The sequence below is a fragment of the Symphalangus syndactylus genome, chromosome 9 (genome assembly GCF_028878055.3).
Source record: "Symphalangus syndactylus isolate Jambi chromosome 9, NHGRI_mSymSyn1-v2.1_pri, whole genome shotgun sequence".
Taxonomy (NCBI): domain Eukaryota; kingdom Metazoa; phylum Chordata; class Mammalia; order Primates; family Hylobatidae; genus Symphalangus; species Symphalangus syndactylus.
In genome coordinates, this window is record NC_072431.2 from 118,183,800 (window position 1) to 118,199,326 (window position 15,527).

The following is a 15,527-nucleotide window of genomic DNA, read 5'->3' on the forward strand; positions in this document are numbered from 1 at the left end:
AAATCATGTCCTTCGCAAAAATGTGGATGGAGCTGAGGCCATTATCTTTAGCAAACTAACACAGGAACAGAAAACCAAATACTGCATATTCTCACTTATAAATTGGAGCTGAATGGTGAGAACACATGGACACATAGAGGGGAACAAGTCACACTTGGACCTATTGGAGGATGGAGGGTATGAGGAAATAGAGGATCAGGAAAAATAACTAATGAATACTAGGCTTAATACTGGTGTGATGAAATAATCTGTACAACAAACCCCTGTGATACAAGTTTACCTATGTAACAAACCTGCCCATGTACTTCTGAAGTTAAAAGTAAAAAAAAGGAATTATAAGAAATATTTAACACAAAAAAGATTTTAAAAAATGAGCGAAATGCCCCAATTAAGAGGCACATAGTGGCAATCTGGATTAGGAACCAAGACTCATTGGTATGCTGTCTTCAAGAGACCCATCTCACGTGCAGTGAGACTCATAGGCCCAAAATAAAGGGCCAGAGAAGAATCTACCAAGCAAACAGAAAACAGAAAAATCCTAATTTCAGACAAAACAGACTTTAAACCAGCAAAGATTAAAAAAAGGGTATCATATAATGCTAAAGGCTTCAATTCAACAAGAAGACCTAACTAATCTAAATATATATGCACCCAACAGAGGAGCATCCAGATTCATAAAGCAAGTTCTTAAAGACCTATGAAGAGACTTAGATAACCACAAAATAATAGTGAGAGACTTCAACACCACACTGACAATATTAGACAGATCATCAAGGCAGAAAATTAACAAGGATATTCAGGACCTGAACTCAGCACTGGACCAAATGTACCTGATAGACATCTGCAGACATCTCCATCCAAAAGCAACAGAGTATACATTATTCTCACTGCCACATGGTACATACTCTAAAATCAATGACATAATCAGACACAAAACATTCCTCAGCAAATGCTGTATAATGAGTACTAGGCTCATTATAATAACCACCCTGTCAGACCATACCACAATCAAATTAGAAAACAAGACTAAGAAATCCACTTAAAACCATATATTTAAATGGAAATAGAATAACCTACTCCTGAATGGCTTTTGGGTAAATAGTAAAATTAAGGCAGAAATCAAGTTTTTTGAAACTATTGAGAACAAAGATGCAACATACCACTCGAGTGTGCAGTGGGGAAACCAACCTTGGAGAGCCGAGCATGTGAGAAAAAAAAAGATGCAACATACCAGAATCTGTGGGACACAGCTAAGACAGTGTTAATCAGGAAATTTATACCACTAAATGCTCACATCAAAAGTTAGAAATACCTCAGTTTAACAACCTGACATCACAACCAAAAGGACTAGAGAACCAATAGCAAACAAACCCCAAAGTTAGCAGAAGACAAGACGTACCTAAAATCAGAGCTGAACTGAGATTGAGACATGAAAAAAACATTGAAAAGATCAATGAATTCAGGAGTGGGTTTTTGAAAAAATTACTGAAATAGGTAGACTGCTAGCTAGACTAATAAGAAAAACTAGAAGATCCAAATAAACACAATTAGAAATGTCAAAGAGGATATTACTGCTGACCTTACAGAAATACAGATAACTATCAGAGAACATTATGCACATAAACTAGAAAATCTCAAAGAAATGGATAAATTCCTGGAGACATACATCCTCCAAAGACTGAGCCAAGAAGAAATTGAATCCCTGAACAGACCAATAATGAGCTCCAAAATTGAATTAGAATAAATAGCCCACCAACCAAACAGAACCAGAGCCAAATCTACCATATGTACAAAGAAGAGCTAGTACCATTCCTACTGAAACTATTCCGAAAATTGAGGAGAGACTCCTCTCTAACTCATCCTATGAGGCCAACATCATTCTATTAACAAAACCTGGCAGAGACACAACAACAATAAAAAAACTTGAGGCCAGTATCCTTGATGAATATCAGTGCAAAAATCCTCAACAAAATACTGGTAAACCAAATCCAGCAGCACATCAAAAAGCTTATCCACCACAATCAGGTAGGCTTTATCCCTCGTATACAAGTTGGTTCAACATACACAAATCAATAAATGTGATTCATCACATAAATGGAACTAAAGACAAAAACCATATGATTATCTCAATAGATACAGAAAAGGCTTTTGATAAAATTCAACACCCCTGCATGTTAAAATCTTTCAATAAAGTAGGTATTGAAGGAACACACCTCAAAATAATGAGAGCCATCTATAGCAAACCCGCAGCCAACATCATACTGAGTGGGCAAAAGCTGGAACCATCTCTCTTGAAAACGGACACAAGACAAGGATGCCGTCTCTCACACCTCCTATTCAACATAGTATTGGATGTCCTGTCCAGAGCAATAGGCAAGAGAAATAAAGGGCATCCAAATAGGAAGAGAGGAAGTCAAACTATTTCTGTTTGCAGACAACATGATCCTAAATCTAGAAAACCTCATATTCTTGGCTCAAAAGCTCCTTCAGCTGATAAACAACTTAAGAGTCTGAGGATACAAAATCAGGGTACAAAAATCACTAGCATTACTTTAGACCAACAACATTAACTAAACTAGAAATGCTCTACACCAGTTTGGCCAAGAGCCAAATCAAGAGCACAATCCCATTCACAATTGCTACAAAAGAATAAAGTACCTAGGAATACGGTTAACCAGGGTGGTGAAAGCTGTCTACAAGGAGGACTACAAAACACTTTTCAAAGAAATCAGAGATAACACAAACAAATGGAAAAATATTCCATGCTAACGGATAGGAAGAATCAATATTGTCAAAATGGCCATACTGCTCAAAGCAATTTATAGATTCAGTGCTATTCCTATCAAATTACCAATAACATTCTTCACAGAACTAGAAAAAAAACTATTTAAAAATTCATATGGAGCCAAAAAAGCCCAAAACGCACGAAGATCCTAAGCAAAAAGAACAAAGCTGAGGGCATCATGCTACCTGACTTCAGACCATACTCTAGGGCTGTAATAACCAAAACAGCATGGTGCTGGTACAAAAACAGACACACAAACCATTGGAACAGAATAGAGAGCCCAGAAATAAGGCCTTGCACCTAGAACTATCTGACCTTTGACAAAGTTGACAAGAATAAGCAATGGGGAAAGGACTCCATATTCAATAAATGGTGCTGGGATAACTGGCTAGCCATATGCAGAAGACTGAAACTGGACCCCTTCCTTATACCATATACAAAAATCACCTAAAGATGGATTAAAGACTAAATGTAAAACTCAAAACTATAAAAACCCTGTAAGACAACCTAAGCAATTCCATTCTGGACATAGGCAAAGATTTTATGATGAAGACACCAAAAGCAATTTCAACAAAAGCAAAAATTGGCAAATGGGATCTAATTAAAGAGTTTCTGTGCAGCAAAAGAAACTATCAACAGAGTAAACAGCCTACAGAATGGGAGAAAAATTTTGCAAACTATGCTTCTGAGAAAGGTGTAATATCCAGCATCTATAAGGAACTTAAACCAATTTACAAGAAAAAACAACCCCATTAAAAAGTGGGCAAAGGATAAAAAGGAATGAGTTCCTGTCCTTTGCAGGGACATGGATGGAACTGGAAGCCATTATCCTCAGCAAACTAACACAGGAACAGAAAACCAAGCACTACGTGACCTTATCATAAGTGGGAGCTGAACAAGGAGAACGCATGGAAATGGAGGGGAACAACACACACCGGGGCCTATCAAGGTGAGGGCAGGAGGAGGGAGCCATCAGGAAAAACAGCTAATGCATGCTGAGCTTAATACTTAGAAGATGGGTTGATAGGTGCAGCAAACCACCACGACACACGTTTATGTAACAAACCTGTGCATCCTGCACATGTGCCCTGTAACTTAAAAAAAAAGTGGGTAAATGATGGGAACAGACACTTTTCAAAAGGAGACATACACACAGCCAACAGGCATACGAAAAAAAGCCAAACATCACTGATCATTAGAGAAATAAAAATTAAAACAATGAGATACTGTCTCACACCAGTCAGAATGGCTTTTATTAAAAATTCAAGAAATAATAGATGCTGGCAAGGTTGTGGAGAAAAAGGAATGCTTATTCACTGTTGGCAGGAATGTAAATTTGTTCAACCATTGTGGAAGACAGATACCTCAAAAACCTAAAAACAGAAATACCATTCGACCCAGCAATCCAATTACTAGGATATAAATCATTCTGTCATAAAGGAATATAAACCATGCTATTATAAAGGAATATAGGTCATTCTGTCATAAAGACACATGCACGTGTATGTTCATTGTGGCACTATTCACAATAGCAAAGACATGGAATTAACCAAAATGTATATCAGTGATAGACTGGATAAAGAAAATGTGATACAGATACATCCTGGAATACTATGTAGCCATAAAAAAGAACACATAGGCACATGGATGGAGCTGGAGCCCATTTATCCTCAGCAAACTGACACAGAAACAGAAAACCAAATACCAGGTGTTTTCACTTATAAGTGGGAGCTAAATGATGAGAACGCATGGACACATAGAAGGGAACAACAGACACTGGGGCTTACAAGAGGGTGAAGTTTGGGAGGAAGGAGAAGATCAGGAAACATAACTAATGAGTACTAGGCTTAATACTTTGGTGACTAAATAATATGTACAACAAACCCCCATGACACAAGTTTACCAATATAACAAAGCTGCACATATACTCCTGAGCTTAAAATAAATGTAAAAAAAAACAGTGAGAAAAAAAAATTGCCAGTCACCCCAGCCTTCAGCTGACGCCACTGTATGATCAGCCAGCAGCCATCAAGATCAAGGTAAGACCTTCCACCAGTAAAAAGGTTACAAGTTGCTGGAGGCCCAGCTGATCATTAGCATTTTTTAGCAATATTTTAAAAATAAGATATGTGCTTTTATTTAGACATAACGCTAGTGCACAGTTTATAGACTACAGTGAAATATAACTTCTGTATGCACTGGAAAGCAAATTTGTGTCACTTGCTGTATTGTGATATTCACTTTATTGTGGTGGTCTGGAACAGACCCACAATATCTCCAAGATGTGCCTGTAGGAGCTTCTCTAGACCTTTGATATTTGGCTGGATATTATAAAAATAAACACACACCCCATTCCTGAATCCAGAAGTTTTTCAATCACAGTGTCAGTATCTGTAGGTCATGAGCGTGCCCATTCAGCATTTATTGGGCTTAACATATGTGCAGGTTCTTTGGTGGGCCTTGGGATAAAAAGTGTAAGAAAACATGGTCCATGCCCACAAAGAGGTCAAAAGCTAGTGGGAGAGGTATGTGTACAATGAGAATAGGGACTACATCAAGGTGTGTAGTGGAAGTGGAGAGACACAGGCAAAGAAGGGGGCACTACCTAACCATTGTCTTAAAGGATTAATTCTTGTTTGCCAGGTAGACCAAGTGGCATGTTCAGGGAGTGTTACAGAGTTAGGGAACAACACTTGCAAAGGGCTCAAGACTTAACATTCTAAGGGAATGCCACTTGTGGGTGATGGAAATATCTGGAAGCCCTCAACTTTTGGATTAGTTGGGAAATTCCTCTGAAATGTGTGCATTATGTCTGACTTTGGTCTTAGTTGGGTCACAGGCAACCATTAGCCTGATAATATAAATGCTTTGTATTTTATGTGTTTCAACAGTATTCTGAAGCTTATTGACAAACCAGAAAATGGAGTCATTTATAGTTTTGTTGTGAATCAACATGGTGAATCGTTGTTTTGTTTTGTTTTGTTTTGTTTTGAGCTCAGAATGCTTCCTTTTGGAATGATGAAGCAGAATGACCATTTAGAGGAATATTTCAGGCGCAGAAGAAATGGCAGGAACAAAGTGGGAATAGCATGCCAAGGGGTAGTGAGGAGATGATTCCAGCCCCAAAGAAAAGCCCCGTTGGCCCGTAGAAAATAAGTGTGGTAATGTTGGAAGTTAGTCTGGGGGCACAGATAGAATGCAGACTCTGAGGGAAGACATGCTGAATTCAGATTCTAACATTAACTAGCACTGTGATTGTGAAATAATCACTTAACCTTTCTGAGGTTTAGTTTTCTCAGCTATATAGTATAAAATGGAAAAAAGTTCTTCAACAGCTTTTCAGTTTAGAGTTAGGATTTAATAAAAGAATATATGTACAGCTCTTGACAATATATTCTAAATACATCTTACCTTTGGTTCAGACTTTGGAGGATATAGAATATGAATTTAATGTGTAAATCAACCATTACAAGTATTTTATTTTTTAAAGATATGCACATGTCATAGTCCATTGTGCTGCTATAACAAAATACCACAGGCCAGGTAATTTATAAATAAGAGAAATTTATTTTTCACAGTTCTGGAGGCAGGGAGATCAAGGCACTGGCAGGTTTGGTGTTTGCTGAGGGCCAGATCTTCACTTCCAAGATGGTGCCTTTTTGCTGCCTCCTCCTGAGAGGATGGACACTGTGTAGTCACATGGCCAGAAGGTGGAAGGGCAAGAGAGTGCTCCCTTCAACCTCCAGCCCTTTTATAAGGATTCGAATCTCATCCATGAGGGTGGAATCCTTATGACTTAATCACCTTTCAGAGGCCACGCCTCTTAATCCTGTTGCATTGGGGATTGTCTTAACATAAATTTTGCAGGGGCACCATTTTTCAAACTAAAGCAGCACTGTACTAAATCTTTATGGGTGGTGGCTATACAGTAATGAAAAAGTCCCTTTGAAATGTCTTTTTTTGATGAAAAAGTGCTTGCCTGGGCCTTAGGAAGCACCATATAAATACTGGTAAGTCACTGAGCTCCTCATGTCACTTATAATGGTCCCAAAGTCTCTACATTTCCACACATGAAAACATTGTTCACCCACTTTCAGAATGCTTTGGTTTCTTTCCAGAAGTGTTGATGGGTTTGCATGGATCTATCCCTACTTTCACCACCCTTGTTCCTTTAATGTCAACAGCACACATTTTTTAGGTGACTGACTAGGATTTGGGTGGCAGTCCATGGCCATGAAATCCAGAGAAAGTAGAATGGCTCATATGTAAAGACAGAAATGGCTCTAGTAGAGAATAAACATTTGAATTAACTAATGTGATAAGGTACATGTTCTAAAGTCTAGTTCAATTTTTAGATTCATGGAAAATTCGTGAAGCAGGAAAGAACTCATCCTCAGTCTCTAAAGCTGATTTTAAATTAGGCATGTATACTCTTTCTTTCTTAAGCTTAGTTTCCTTAGAAGGTTCAATATAGTTCAAGAAGTTTTCACAGTGGGGCTGTATTTTGCCATCTAGCAAAGGTTCAGCACAGCCTTCCTTCAGGTCACTTCAGCTACATAAGGCAAATGAACTTTTCTAGTGCAACAGGGAATGATTTAGTGTTCAAGGAACATCATTCTTCACATAAATTGATGTCACAAGTTCTTTGAATAGATGTTCCCAGTGGTGGCCTTAGACTAGGATTAACTCAGAGTCTCTCTAAGTATGAGTCTGCATTTTTAAAGTATCTGTTGTGTTTTTGAGCTCCCTGTCAGTGAAAGTCACCACTGCTCATGTAGGAGCATAGAACAGAAAACTGTTTTTTTTCTTGGTTCTTCTATTTTCTTAGGCCCTCAAGCCTCAAGCAAATTTTTCTCTTCTGCTTTCCAAATATATCTTGAATCTGTGTGCTTTTCTTTTTTCTAATCCAAGGTTACACCATCTCTGCACAGACAGCCTTGGTGGCTCCTAGATGGTTTCTGTGCATCCATTCTGGCCCCTCTTGTCCGTTTACCCCTATAGAGCAGCCAAAGTAATGTTGTCAAACACAAATCTTGTTGTTTGGCTTCCTTACAGCCCTTTAGTGGTTTCCCATCCATCTTAATAAGGTAATCCAAATTCATAGTACTTTCTCATTTAACCAATGCTGACTGATCTCTCTGTAAGTCTCTTCCATCACAGTGTATGCGGGGCACACAGAGATAAGTAAGGCTTTCCTCCTACTCTTAAGGAACCTATAGTCTAGCAAAACAATCAGTGTTTACTCATTTGTCTATAAATGTTCATTGAAATCCTATCATTTACCAGCACAGTGCAGAATAAGGAGTTGGTGACTTTTTTGTGCATGTAATGAAATGGGTGACTTGAATACACATGGCCTATTTGCTGTTCTAATAACAATTTTGACCTGGTTAGCCTAAATCCAAAGCATGTGGTTTTAATCATTATACTTATATCAGTTATTTTCCACAATAATACTGCATAGCAAACAACTAAAAAGCCTCAAATAAGTTCAGCAGTGTTTACTGCTTACACATCTGGGGTGGGTCACCTAAGCAGCTCTATTAATTTTGGTTGGCTTTGCTCACATGTTGGGGTTGGCTTGCTTTTGGCTGATCTAGATGGGCCTTGGCTGGGGGGATAACTAGGGAGACTTGGCCATGTTCTTTGTGCCTTATTCTTCAGTAGAGTAGTCTGGGTATGCTCTCATAATGATGACAAAGGATCAAGAGAGAACAGGCAGGCCTAGTCTCACCAGTGCTTTTTAAGCTCTGTTTGCATCGTATCTTGCTCACATCACAAGCTGACCAAGACAAATTATACAGCTAACTCCAGAGTCAGAATATGTACTGCAAAGTCACATGGCCAGGATTTGGATTCAGGGAGAATTCAGCCATCATTGTAATCCATCATGATGCTGTATTTGTTCTTATTATAGGTTGTGTATAACATGATCATAGGATTTACCAAATTATGTGGAAATACATACTGTCACCTCCCACTTGGAAACCCATTATAGGTAAAGGCCCTGTCTTCAGCACGATGCCTGGCATATAATAGAAGACCAACAAATGTTAAATTAATGGGATTATTAGTAGGTTGATGACTCTGGGATGTTTACTCTAGATAATTAAACTTTTTCAGCCTCAGCTTAGTCATTTATAAATAGGCGATAATAATATCTACCACTGCCAGTTTTCTGAAGATTAAGTATGGGAAAAATGTAAAAGTATATACTGCTTACTCAAAAAAGATAGTTGCTTCTCCCCTCCTCCCCCACCTTCCCTTTTCAGTGGGTTTTTATGAATTTTGGAAAATAGGAAATGTTTTAATTTTGGCCCATTTTAAGCAAGGGGTTATAGAATAGAGAGCTCTGAATTCAAAATATCTTCCATATTTTCTACTAATTACTAGTTTAGTACAATACTTGTCTCCTAAAAATTAGGATCCCTTTGGATGCTTAAGCTTATTAACAATTTGCAGTTTGTCTTGAATCCTTATAATGTAGGGGTAGATTTCCTCTTTCTCATTCCTGTAGACAACATATGTGAAGAGGAAACGGGAATTTAGAAGGGTAGTGGAGTGGAATTTTGGGAAATAGGGCATTTTGTGGGAGAACAAGCCTGGTGTAGGTACTGTGGTGTGTCTGTATATTGGGGGGTGTGGGGAGTTGGATAGGCAGAGGGAAGAGAGTGTGAGGTCTTCCAGCAGGCAAGACAGGGCTGGTGGAGCAGAGAATAAAAACCTAACTCCTTTTTGTCAGTTTTTCTATACTTTGTAGTTGCCCTGGGGATCGTTTCTGATACCTGATAGAGATATTCAGTTGTATTTTATTAGTATTACTAAATTTAAAAGAGTTATATTCTGTCTTTGGTGGTGGTCTTCCATAAAAAAGATTATATAAAAATTAAAATTACATATGCTATATATGTGTATACACACACATGTATACATATACAGGCTTGCTAATGTAAAGATACTTTAAAAATCTTTGATTTTATAAATTCTTTTCTTAGCCATTCTTATAAGCTGCCTTTTTTTACTCTAAAAGTATCTGTAATTATTTCAATATTTCTCCTCAATAATACTATAGATGACTGTTTAAGCACAAATAAATAAAAAATCTTTTTATTGTAATTGTTTTTTCCCTCATTGGTACATTTTTGTGTGATATGGATGGTGATCAAATGTACAATGAATGGCATTAATACGTGGAACCCTCCATAGGTTTTGAGTTCCTCCAGTGGTCATAATGTTGTCTTTGCCAATTTATAAGAGATTGTATTTATTCATTCATTTGAATATATATATATATTTATTTTGAATATATGTATATATAATTGTATTCCTTTCTTTCTTGCAAACCACCCCCCACAGATGTAGGGCAGAGACACATATGGCTTCCATCAATTTAGGGAGTAGCTTTCAGCACATCCTATTAAATTGTCTATTCCCAAAGGCAATACCAACACATTCGGTGAATGTTATTTTTTCCTACAGTTATGTTCTTGATTGGACCACAAAGTTTTTCATAATACTGTACTTGAAAAATAGGACATTCTAACTTTTTATACATAATCAACCCCTACCCCAACCCCTTTTTAGAAAACGCTTTTTTTAAAATGAGGCATTAAGTAGATTGCATTTCAGCTCTGAAAAGACACAGAGAGTGTTAGTTACTCCATTTTTTTCAGTTACTGTGATTGAGTTCTTATTCTTTATGTCTGTGTATTAATTGGGGTTGGTATAGTTAACTCCCCCATGCCCTTCATATGTCTGGAACATGCTAGATTTGCTGCCAGAATAGTTTTATATCAGTTATTTAGAAGTAAATTCAGATTATTAATTTTAAATGAATTTAAAGTTAGAATAATTCGAAGAATCCTAGACTTTGAACTTTATTTTGTTAGTTACAATACTAAAAGTTAGAAATGTAGAAGAAAATTTATACTTTTAGGAAAAAAATTATAAATGGGCCCTGCATTCTCTCCAGGGCATTTTTTTGTCAGCATTTTTCAAGGTTTAACCTTAACTGCTAAGGGCTATAATCAGGTATACACACACACACACACACACACACACACACACACACCTGATTTATTTTCCCATTGTAACAATTCCTGGTTAGGTTAGATTTTTGCAAGAAATTTGTTTGAGGTATATGTGCTAAGGGTATGGGTTTTACCAGTAACCTGGTGAAAGCCATGATTCTCAGGATATATTAGAGAAATTAAAGAAAGCACCTCAGTTTCAACAGCAACAGCTTCTTCAAAAGAGTACAGTTTTTTTCTAGACTTTTCAATTACACATTGAGAAATTATTTGATAACCTAAAAAGTAAGTTTTCTTCTTCCTTTTTAATATTCAGGTATCTGCTACATCTGATTGGTAAATCAGACAGTTGCTATTATTCAATTTTCTTCGCAAAATGAATATGAATTTTTTTTGAGACAGAGCCTCGCTCTGTCATCCATGCTGGAGTGTAGTACTACAGCCTCAAACTCCTGTGCTCAAGCAATCCTCCTGTCTCAGCCTCCCAAGTAGGTAGGACTACAGGTGCATGCCACCACAGCTGGCTAATTTATTTTTATTTTTAGTAGAGATGGAATCTTGCTATGTTTCTCAGGCTGGTCTTGAACTCCTGGCCTCAAGTGATCCTTCCACCTTGCCCTTCAAAAGTGCTGAGATGTATTCAAGACCATGCCTGGCCTTGAATCTGAAATTTTTATGTGCAAAATGGAACTGAAAAAAGTCACAAGAAATTATTGTTTTCAAATATGTACCATATACCTTCTAAAACGATGCAGCCTGTACCTGCCTCTTAATTATGAATATCAGATATTAGTAATATTTTTTAAAATAATGAGTTTATTAGAGAAGCTTTATTCAGTTAAATCTTCTTAATTCAGAATTTTGTTACCTAATCTGTTTTGCGTTTGTCATTAATTTTGATTCAATGCTCTGTACTTAATGATCCCCAAATTCCTAAATACCCTTACATTAATAGATCATGCAATTAAGTTGAATTGTATCCTAAGAAATCAATTAGTACCTCTTCCACAAGTTACCTAGCCTCAGGACAAGATGTTACAGGCTCTTGTGCAATAGGACACTCGTAAGTTCCTGCTCTCACAAGAAGCAGACACCACATACTGTATATGCGTGAGTGACTGCGTATGTGTATACCTAGTACCAGGCTTAGGTAATGCTGGACTTTTGTTTCTGGCAAAGGCAATTGATACTAGAATCGTATTTAAAAGAGTATGCTTCTTCCTTATCTATACCTTGGTAGCACTATATAACAAAATGTTTTACCTTTATGGGTTGACCTTACACTCTATTTTGGGTAAATAATACGTATTACTTACTAGTTTTTTTAATAGAGACATATAAAGAGGAAAGCAAACATAATTTATAATCCTATCCAATTTTTTAATTTAAAATAATTGCTCATTTATACTTTAATAAAATACCCTCCAGGTATGTGTCTATGTATACATTTTCACTTGCACAAAAGTTATACATAATGTCATTATTCTTATGCCTTACTGTTTTGTAAGGACCACCGAATACTCTGTTGTATAACTATATTATTTATTTAGCCTGTATCAATCATATTGATGAGTGTTCAAGTTGTCTCCCATCTTTTACTATTAAAAACAGTGTTGCAGTGAACATCCTTGGACATAGAACTTAGTGGTACTTTTGCAAATGTACTTGTGAAATAAGTTTCTAGCCGGGAATTTTTGGCTCAAAAGAGCATTATTTTTGGCAGGGCATGGTGGCTCATGCCTGTAATCCAAACACTTTGGGAGGTGGAGGCAGGAGTATGGCTTGAGTTTAAGGGTTTGAGACCAGCCTGGGCAACATAGCGAGACCTCGTCTCTACTAAAAATACAAAAAAAAAAAAAAAAAAAAAAAAAAAAAAAAAGGAGTGATGGCACACACCTGTAATCCCAGTTGCTTGGGAGGCTAGGGTGGGAGGATTCACCTGAGCCTGGGAGATTGAGGCTGCAGTGAGCTATGGTCACACCACTGCACTCTATCCTGCATGACAGAACAAGACTGTCTTTAAAAAAAATCCAAAAATAACATTATTTTTAAGAGCACATAAAGCAGTGAACTAACTACACACTGCTGAGCCAGTTTGTTATTGTTTAAATACATCTGAGTGGCAGAAATTGACCAAGTAAACTTACTAGAGTAAAAATAAAATTGTACTGAGAGTCACCAGGATATTTTGTGGACTATAAATATGGTGGTAATAGCCTATAATTAACTGTCATCAACTTTAGACATTATTGATTTAATAAAATTTTTGTCACAATTTCCTCCCTGTCGTTTCACAAGTAGTCCATAAACATTCTTGAGGTTCATTTTAGATCAAAGACCATTAAAAAATGGAACTACCCACAAACTTCCTGTGCCTAACTACATCTTCAAAAGTGGACACTCTAAGGAAGACTATGTTGTTATGATCAGAAATAAGTTTGCGCTTTCAATTAATGAGTGTGTTTTCCCTCCCTCAGGTGAAAGGAAAAATTTTGGAAAAGTAAAACACTGAAGAGGCATAGTATTCTCCTGTAACTTGGAACTGGAGAGGAGGCAAGATGCTGGCATAGCTGTTGAACTGGGAACCTGCTATGCCAACATATTGCCATCTTTCCTGTCTGACAGCAGCCATGGCCACCTGGGTGCCAGTCCTTCGTGTATTGCTGTGTATGTGCACCCTTCCTTGTATGTGGATTTCCATGACATGGCCTTTCTCACCTCCCTTACTTCCTGTTCTGCTATGCATTGTGTCCTACCATGAATTCACTCCATGCTAGCCACATTGGCCTGTATGGCTATTCCTTGGACACACCTAGGATGTTCTTGCCTCTTAGCTTGCCTACCTTTCTCTCATCATTTGGGCCTCAGCGAGGACATCATCTCCTCAGAGAAGCCTTCTGTGACCATGCTATCTAAAATACTCCAGCACTTCAGTCACCCTTTATCCCATTACTCTTTTTTTTTTTTTTTTTTTTTTTTTCAGAAACATCGGTGCTCCCCAAAACATATTTGTTTACTTGCTTAGTGTCTTTTCTCCCACACTACCATGTAAGCTTCTTGAGGGTTAGGGACCTTGTTAGGGATAACCACTGTATCCTTAGAGTGTGACACATAGTAGGTTCTCAATACATATTTTTGGAACTCTACCCTGATGCAAAAGAGATATCAAATAATTATAGTTTTTGCGTTATAAATGTCTTTGGTGAAATTCCTGGCACAAAACTAATAATAAAGAAATAAACAGATAATGTTGAGTTCTGGGCCTGCAAACCTAACTCTTTAAAGCAGTCACAGTAAATGTGTCATTGGGTCCACAGACTTGTGGAAGTCAGCATATTTTATTGGGAAAAGCATGAGCTTCAAAGTAAAACTTATGGTCAAATCTCATTACTGGTGCGTTCTTAAGTCATTCAACCTCTGAGCCACAGTTTACACAAATGTAAAATGAGAATAATAATAGTGACTCCATAGGACCCTCGAGATAAGGAAATAAGGTATTTTAGTCAGATGGTTCTTATCACATGTCTAAAAATTTAATGTCTCTAAAATTCTTGATATATGCATACCAGTAGACACTCAACACATTTAATTATTTCACTACTAAGAAAAAAGTTTTCTTTAGTTAGAGACAAGGGATTTTATGTGAAATGTGTGGAAATTCTATGCCAGAACTATAGTACACGTAGAATTCTTTGTAAAGACAGAAATCGAGAGACCAAGGAGTTAATTGTCAAGGATCTCAAGTTCTTCTCCTGGTTAGTTCACATTCCTCATCTTCCTTTGTTTCTGGAGTTACTCATTATCTGTAGATCTCTTTTAAAAATGGTTTTTACATATTCACTTTAAAGAGTAAGAATGTTCAATAAATACAATTGTATTTTAATGTTTAGTAAATACTAATGTTTAATAAATACTGTTTGATGTTTCATGTTTTTAAGCATTGAAGTTTTAATAAAAATCTTTGCTTTTAATAAATAAAATTTCATGTTAATTTTAATGCTTTTCCAAGAAATAAAGTAGCAATCACTATTCTCGATTGTCATTATTTATTATTACTCAGGGTATTAAAACATACAGAAAGATCACATTATACCTTCATTTCATGCCTCTTGGAGTATATTAAACTAAGCTGCTAATTTAACAAAAATGTGTAGCACGAAAGTGAGGTAGTTTTAGTCCACAACTTTTATAAGCATCTCTTTATATAAGGATAATTTGTTTAAAGACATCGTTGTACAAGCTGATCTTGCCTATGAAGGCTTTTAAGAACTCACAAAACAGCTTTAGCTGAAAATTAGATTCACAGTGCCTTATTCATTCTTTATATTAATAGTAAAGATAATTTGTTGCAGTCAATTGGCCAGGACATACAGTTTATTACAAGAACTGGTTTATTTATTTTACCTATAACTTAGTTTTAAAAACTTGTTTCATCAGTTTATTTGGGCTTCTTTTGGCTTTTGCAGAGTTCCATGTACCCTCATCTACATCAGTTACAGAAATATCCAGTGCCCCCTTGACCTCAATGTAGTTGATGAGCTGGGTTCCATGTGTGGAAATGAACATTGCTTGCCAGGCGCCATCCTCCACATCTGAATGTGTTTTACTCTAATTACTAAACACTTGAAGCTTCTTTTTTGTTTCCAAGTGAACAATGTTTGCGGGGAGAAACCCAAACACCTAAAACTTCAGACTTAGGAACACCAGTGTAA

General features: G+C 36.9%; 1 non-coding gene across 1 annotated transcript; it reads left to right on the forward strand.

Moving 5' to 3' along the window:
- Nucleotides 1-1,120: 1,120 nt before the first annotated feature.
- Nucleotides 1,121-1,208, forward strand: LOC129490882 (small nucleolar RNA SNORD55/SNORD39). The gene has a single exon (XR_008660356.1). It is a non-coding gene; the product is annotated as a small nucleolar RNA SNORD55/SNORD39 (small nucleolar RNA).
- Nucleotides 1,209-15,527: the final 14,319 nt, after the last annotated feature.